This window comes from Musa acuminata, chromosome BXJ3-8, assembly GCF_036884655.1.
Source record: "Musa acuminata AAA Group cultivar baxijiao chromosome BXJ3-8, Cavendish_Baxijiao_AAA, whole genome shotgun sequence".
NCBI classification, from domain to species: Eukaryota; Viridiplantae; Streptophyta; class Magnoliopsida; order Zingiberales; family Musaceae; genus Musa; species Musa acuminata.
In genome coordinates, this window is record NC_088356.1 from 31,794,531 (window position 1) to 31,802,610 (window position 8,080).

Genomic DNA, 8,080 nt, shown 5'->3' on the forward strand with positions numbered 1-8,080 from the left:
GACTTCATCATCAAAATCCGAGATTCAACAACTTCAAATAATATTTTCAATTTCGGATCAGGTGTTATATATTAGGGTTCAAAGATGCAAGCAATAGCTATGTTATCGACATTGAAATCAAAAGAAAAATATATTGCTGCAACATCATCAGCTTGTCAAGCAATATGACTTAGAAAGCTTCTTAGAGATCTTCATCAAAAACAAAAAGAAGTAACTAAAATATTTTATGATAACAAAACTACAATTATAATAAAAAAGAATCCAATCTTTTAATGAAAAAAATAAAATATATAGAGATACACTATCATTTCATTTGTGATCTTTTAGTAAGTGGAACTACAATACTTAGTGTTATAGCATATTCATTTTATGTAGTAGATATTCTCACTAAGTCACTTCTGTTTTATAAGTATATTTATTTTATGTCTCAAATTGATATATGTAACTATGAATTAAAGAAAAATGTTAGAATTGATTCATAGATAATTATCTTATATAGTTACCATATCTAGGTAATCCTAACAATGTTATAAATAGTATTTCTTAGACTATGATATAAGAAATTATTTTCAAGGAGGGTAGTTTCAATAATTAACTTAATGACATGAGATGATGAGATAGTTATCATTAGTTTCTATAAAGAGGATCATGGTTAATGAAACAAAGAATGTGCACTAGACAGTATTTTATAGATGTTTTTTGTTTTGTTTAAAATTATTATTTTTTATTTGAAAATATTCTCTTTTAATTGTATTATAGTATTTTGTTATCATAATTTTCATCGAACAGGAATAATGGGATGTTGCGTATCATACAAGAGAGGGTGACGTTTTATATGGCGCAACAAATTATACTTTTAGCTATGATTTTTATTTATATATCTTTGCAGTTTTAACTGCAGCAAGCTCTATTTGTATGGTTAGAAACCGTGGTAATAGGTGCCATCACGAAAAGATATAATTGTGATTTGTACAACCGCAAGTAAAGGTCTATATATTACTGCGGTGATTCATCCACAGCAAGATGCTTTTTCCGTACGAATGAAAAGGACGTTAACAGTTCATATATCATTGTGGTTCCACAATATACTTTTATCATGCAAAGGAAAATCAGAGTGATAATTTAGCTATTATCATGATTTTTCAACTCTAGTAATAGATATTTTTATTCTTAGGACAACCATACTAATAATTAATCTATTATGATAATTATTCAACTACATACTTTTACCTGCAAAGACAACCCCAATAATAGTTTAGCTATTACTATAATTATTTGACTACAGTAATAGGTACCTTTAGCCTGTAAATGACAACCATAGTAGTAGCTTATTTATTATTCTGAATATTTAATTATAATAATAAATATTTTTATCATGAAGAGGATAATCACAGTAATAATTTATATATTTCTGCTATTATTCTAGTACATAAATAGATACATTTATCCAATGAAAGACAACTCTAATAGTACACAGATTACTGTGATATGCAAACCACAATAGTAGCTCACAAATCAAAAAATGGAACACAACATTCTTTCATTAATCATATCAATTTATAAAAAAAAAATCATAGTATTAGTATTCAAGTACATCCAATGTCATATACAGATGCAAATAAAGAACTTTTTTTTAAAGTTTTGAGTAGCACAATATCAAAAAAAAATTACAAAACAATTCCTGCTAGTGCTTCTCTCAAAGTTAGATGGTTGCGTGGAGCAAATAATAAAAATTAGATATATAAATATAAATATGAAATCATATGATAAAAAAAGATTTTAAATTTTACCTATATTATCTTCAAGTTCTTTTGCTTCCGATTCTTCCTGAAAATTCAACATGACTTATTTATCAACATGCAGGAAAACAGCTATCAAGAAGAAAATTGAAATAGTTCTAAGGATTAACACTTCATCAAAAACAGCTGCTGCCCCAACAGGAGCAGGCAAAGCTTCCTGAATTTGTTTCATTTCCTGTGTCTGCTCATTGATTTCGTCCATTGTCTTGTGCATATCATCAATATTACTGTAACAGAAAGCAAAGCAGAATCTATTAGTAACATATCTCTTCTAAAAGGTAACAAATAAGAATTACAAGCTTCAGCGCAGAGCAGGACAAGGAATGAACAAATCGAACATGATTCACGATTTGGACATTCCATCATACAGCATGTCTGCAAGCTCAATAGGTGATTGTTCAAGTATTAAATTGTTATGTGCAACCCTAACAGCACAGATAAGACATGCTCCTATCTACCAAAGCAATAATGAATGAGACAAAAGTCCAGAATAAAACCATATGCAATGTCCAGTTGAACTTAAAAAATGATCTACTCACCTATCTTTCAGTATAGCCTTCGTAGCTGCTGTTCCAGTTCTTAATGCATCAACAGTCTCTGTTGTAGATTTTGCAACTTCCAACAATATAATCTGAGAAATAACCAAACCCCAAAATTAACTACTTGATTCCGAGGCACATCCTCAGTGAATACCATCTTTAACTAAAAGAAACCTGATCATGAATCTGCAATTGGTAGTTCCCAAGCCTGTCAACTTCTTGCTCATGAAGTCTTCAAGCATTGTATAGCAGCTGCAATTGGTATAAGATAAAATAAACTCAAATTTACAAAAAAAGGCAATATCAACATATCCTAATATTTTAATCTTGATAACCAACAGTGAAACAAGGATTGATCCCAAGATGTGTTTGGTAAACAACTAACGACAGCCATCCTTTGCACCCTGGGTTTCTCAGACGCAGAAGACACAGAAATAGCTATCAGATTGCACTTGCATAACAGATATGAATGAGTTTCTATAGAAAAAGAAAAAAACATGTTACATATATCATATCCTTATGGGACCTGTGAGACAATTTTTTTCTCTTAGAAACATTTATGACATAGTTTTGGTATCATGAAAAGCCATATGTAGATAGAACATTCGACCAACTAACACCATCAGCATCATAAATGCTCACCTCTCTTGTTGTTTGCTCTGGTGAACTCCTTAGCTTTCTCAACCTCAGCAGCCATCTTCTTCCTAAGAAATTGCTCCCTTTTCTCTGGCATTTCTGAGTTTCTGAATTATATAAAACACCAAGGGATGAAGTATCAGTGTGCTATATACAGTCATTACTTTATATGTTGCATTAAATAACCAGATGTGCACCATTCTAATATGACAACATTCTTGGTGTCATCAAATGTATAAATCCAAAAAAGTTGAAAACACAAGAAGATAACTTTGTTATGAGTCTCATATATAGATCTGTAAATTTAAAAAAGTTGAGAACACAAATGATGGAACTTCTATAATACAAAAAACCATCCTCTGATCGGCAGATGTAAAAGTACATGAGAACATAGAATTCCATATTACATATGAGATCTTCCTTCACATATCACAACCCAAAATCGAAAAAAGGAAACCAGAATTACCTCATGGAGTTCTTCCATCATAGCCAAGGTATTTGAATGCTCCTTGCGCTTTCAGCAATGGGTTCTTGGGTTCGCACCATCACCTCCCCCTTCAGGAAGGCTTGCACCCTCATCAACCCACCCGAATCCCCAACCAGGTAAAGTGTGCTTGCTCTCCTTGTTTGTCTCCTGTTTTCTTGCTCTCATGGCGCAGTGGCATCGCCTAACAAAAGCCACACCTACCTGGTTGCAACAGCACATGGTCGCAACCCAATGGCTCTCCACGGCGATGTGACCGCCGCCCAGGACCTGCAGCACATGTGCTACTGTAATCCAATGGCTCTTCACGGCAAGGTGATCGCCGCCCAGGACCTGCGCTCACGGGGCACGTCTTGGTTGGGGTTGGAGCACAAGAGCAGGAGGGGTGGAGGACATGGGCGTGGGGGAATGACGGCGAGAATCGACAGCCGTCGTGAGGGAACGACGTCAACTATAGGAGGCAGGGGAGGTGGCAGGATAGGAAACAGGGAAGGCTCTGAGTGAACGGTGGTGGGAAACCGACGCGAAACCGTCGACGACAGGGGAGAGGGCGCAGAGAGGAAACAGGGAAAGGGTGGCCAAAATAATCCCCGACGGCAGCAAATCCGCCAACAGCAGCGAGCGGACTAGGAGATCGTGGATTGGGAGCGGATTGTGAGACAGCCGACGGAAAAAAAATCGTAAAAAACGGACTAACTGCTGTTGTCATTATGAACTCAAATTGCTGAAGAAGAATCAAATGTTGAAGTGATCCGCACCGTTTTGGAGAGTGGAGTGGCCCTCTCACTAGTATCCTTTTTCTGTACTCAGATCTACATAGATTTTTTTTGTGTTTCTGACGTTTAAGTAGTATATTTTGATTTTTGAAAAATAGTAAAAACATCAAATGTTGAAATTCAAACTTGATGGTGATGATAATATATAAAACAAAGCTATATAATATATGATGAAATATGTCTGCTTCTAATAGGCATAATGATTGTGCAGGTTTAACTTCCATGGCCAAGTCAACTTGTTTAGCTTACCTACCATCTTAATACATGCAGGTATTCAGTAGGGGCATCGATCTAACGATGATATTCTTCGGACCTTGCAACAGTACACAAATTAACAAATAATTGGATATTACTACGTCCAAGTGCTGATGAATTCATAGACCTGAGCAAGTTCTCTTGAATCAAAGAGATGTGGGTGATCTGTAATGTGCATCTGACTTTTCACTGTGGAGATAAAACTGTCCCCTTTTTCTTTTTCCTTTGTTTTTTTTTAGGGAACAGTTGACCACTTACGAGAAGATTAGTCAATCTTCTTTTAGTAAAATGTGAGTGATGGAGACTGCAATAAGAATCGAATAAATTAGCATTATCAGATTAAATAAAATCTTAAATTGACAAACTAAAGTGAGTTAGGTTCATGTGTTTTAGATTAGTCAACTCTTATAAATCTATTTTGTTTAATTAACAATGAAACATCTATTTCTCAATCAGAATCTTGTAAAAAAAAAAAAGGGGGGGGGGGGGGGGGGGGGGGGGAACTGGTATGGAAGAGAAACCCACTATTATCCCTTAGCATTTATGATGACAACAAGCAATAAACTTTTGAGCAGAATAATGTCTCTGGTAGTCTTTCTCGTAATTCCTCTAAGGTGGTGAGAGTTGACTCCATCCGGGTAGGAACAGAAATATCAAATCAACGTCAGACTCATCCCTCAAGAATTTTCGGATCCAACACATAAATGCCTCGAGTAAAGAACCTAAAGGTATATCCTGAAGTTTATTAAGGGCAAAATTTTAATTGTTTATTTTTTCTTAAATATATTTTTTTATTTTTTAATAGATGAGATTATGCGTGTGGTTGCTTCCTTCTTTTACAGCTGTAGCCCTACCATCATGAAGCACTTGTCTGATTAATAATATGTTTCGAATGATCTAAAAATAAGGAGGATAATAAGGAGGTAAGAGATGATAAAGATGAAGTTGAGGGAGAGTGACACTTGTAGTCACACTTGTAGTCACGAGCCTATGTGTGGGTGGGATCGAAGCGGGGGTCAAGCTACATTACTGCTTTACTAAGGTAATATAGAAAGATGATGAAGACTTAACTAAGGGGCAAGATGGTGAGGTGAGGATGTGGGCATCACGGACAATGGCAATGAGATATAAAGTTATATACTCTCTACTTCCACCTCATCTCTCCCTTTAGACACCCTTGCCTTGTCTCCTCTTGTGCTATTAGTGGTCACCTAGTCTCTCTCCTTCTTGTCCTTTGTCCTCGGTGGAGGGGTGACACGAACGATAGTAGAGGGAGTAGTTAACACTAAGGACGAAAGCTTCACAAGACGGGGCTAAGACTTTACACGAAGAGGCCTCATGGATAAAGGTATCAACCATGTGGAGGGGCAAAGATGACAAAGCAGAGGAGTGAAGGTGGCGAGAAGAACAATGAGGGACCTCATAGTGGCGAAGGCGACCCACAATACAGTGGAGGTGATGAGATGACCATAGGACGGAGGAGCTAGGTAGCGATGAGGGGTAGAGAAGGCCACGGTAGGGTGGTGACAAGGGACGGAGGTAATACTGTTAGAACGAGTCGGCACTAAGAGAGCAGGTGAATGAGTATAGTAGTAAAAATTATGTCGGTTCGAAAATCTTCGTACGTTAAAACCGATTCCGACGAAAATTATTTCGTAAAAATCTTAACTTGAAACACATTCGTAAATGTATTGGAAGCAATAAGCAAGTAAAGTTTGCAATAAAGATAAATTGCTCAAATAGAAGTACAAACCGAGTTTTACAGTGGTTCAGTCGTCGTAACCTACATCCACTCCGTCGAGGCCATCGTCATCTACTATCAATCTTTCTTTAATAGGTGAAGATCAACCTCCTTCTTACACCCCTCTTCTCCTTTTCACGGGTTTAGGAGACAACCTTTACAAGCACTCACTCCTCTCTCAAACTATTCTAACACTTAGACTAGAAGAGGAGGATTCTCATAAGATATTACAACAACGTTTTTTCCTTTTTAAATTCTCTGTGCTTGTGTTAGTTAACCAGGGATGATAAGGGTATTTATAGGCTTCAAGTTGATTTAAACTCAGAGCCTAAAATTCTCTCATCCTAGGTTTCCTGGGTACTAGCGGTACCACCGTCGTTCTTGGGCGGCACTACCGCCGTAGGATCTGCCATTGGGTGGTACCATCGCTTGACAGGGGTGGTACCACCATTGGCAGTATTCACTATCGGCGGTACCATCGCCCAGAATTCCTGGGGTGATGTTCCCTAGGCGGTGCCACGGTTGGCCAGGCTTTCAGTGCCCTGGTTGGGCCTTGAATCCAGCCCAAACCAGCCCAAGTTTAGGCCCAGTTGGCTCCTAACAGAATTGATAGGATTACCTCCCAATCTCACTCTAATTATGTGCTAACTACGACTCCTAAGACATATTCAAAGTAAGATAAGTTCGATTTCTTCCGGTGAGCTTCCGGCGATCTTTCGGGGAACTTCCTACGATCTCTCGACAATGTTCCGGTAGACTCCCGGCAAGCTCCTGGACTTCACGATGATCTTCTTGGTGAATTTCAATGAGCTTCTTTGGCAAGCTCCTGGACTTCTCGGTTGGTTCCGGTAGAACTTCTAACGAATGTTCGAACTTTTGACGAACTCTTGAACTCCCAACGAAATCGCGTTCTTGACTCTGAAACTTTATTTTTCTTTATGCCTTGCTATCGTAGTTAATCCTCACACATAAAAACATGCTTCGATCTAGACAATTATTACTAAGCATGAATCATGTCATCCGGCATGTCATTGGTCCATCGACGCTTCGTTTGATTCTTCGGCGCATCATCCTCTCTTATGGCCTATTGCCCAATCGGCCAGTTGACCTCTGCAACTCCGATATCTTTAGCGCAATCTCTGCTCTTCTTGGCTCGATACTTGAATCCATGGCCCGAAGCCTTCTGTCAATATGTTGATCGATCCTTTGGCCCGACGTCCAATCTTCTAACATGTTTTCCTCCGATCCAATATGATTTTTTATGCTTTAATTGTCTCTCCCTGAATGAAGCATCCTGCCTCACTCAAAACGTAGATCAAATCATAAACACTTATCAGTTGGTTTCATCATCAAAATCCGAGATTCAACAATCTCCCCCTTTTTGAAGATGATAATCAATTGATGATGGAGTTAGCCTTAACTCCCCCTATCAATATGGCATATTGATAGAACCTTGAATTCAAGCTGAATTCAAGTCATTGTAAATTTCATCATGAATATTTGCAACACGTCATCATAAATAACATGATCATACTTCTCCCCCTTTGCCATCAACAAAAAGGAGAAGTTCCAACTATCAAGTGTTTGAGATATAAGTTCAAATCATTGCATAAAAAACATAATATCAAGTTTTATCATTATGCAATTTGTAAGCTAGAAAATTTAGCAAGTGTTACATCATGCAAGCTATCAAGTTTTAGATATACAAGGTAGTAAGATAGCAAGTTTACAACATACAAGTTAGCAAATATTTCAAAAGCAAATGCAAGATAGCTTTCTTGTTGAAGTGTGTAAGCTAGCGATTCTTGCTTCCTATTGTAATGTGCAAGTTGCAAGTTTTGCTTCTTGAT

At 37.3% G+C, this 8,080-nt stretch overlaps 1 pseudogene; it reads right to left on the reverse strand.

The window, feature by feature from the left end:
* Positions 1-1,585: 1,585 nt before the first annotated feature.
* On the reverse strand, positions 1,586-4,232 carry LOC135644732 (vacuolar protein sorting-associated protein 32 homolog 2-like; annotated as a pseudogene).
* Positions 4,233-8,080: the final 3,848 nt, after the last annotated feature.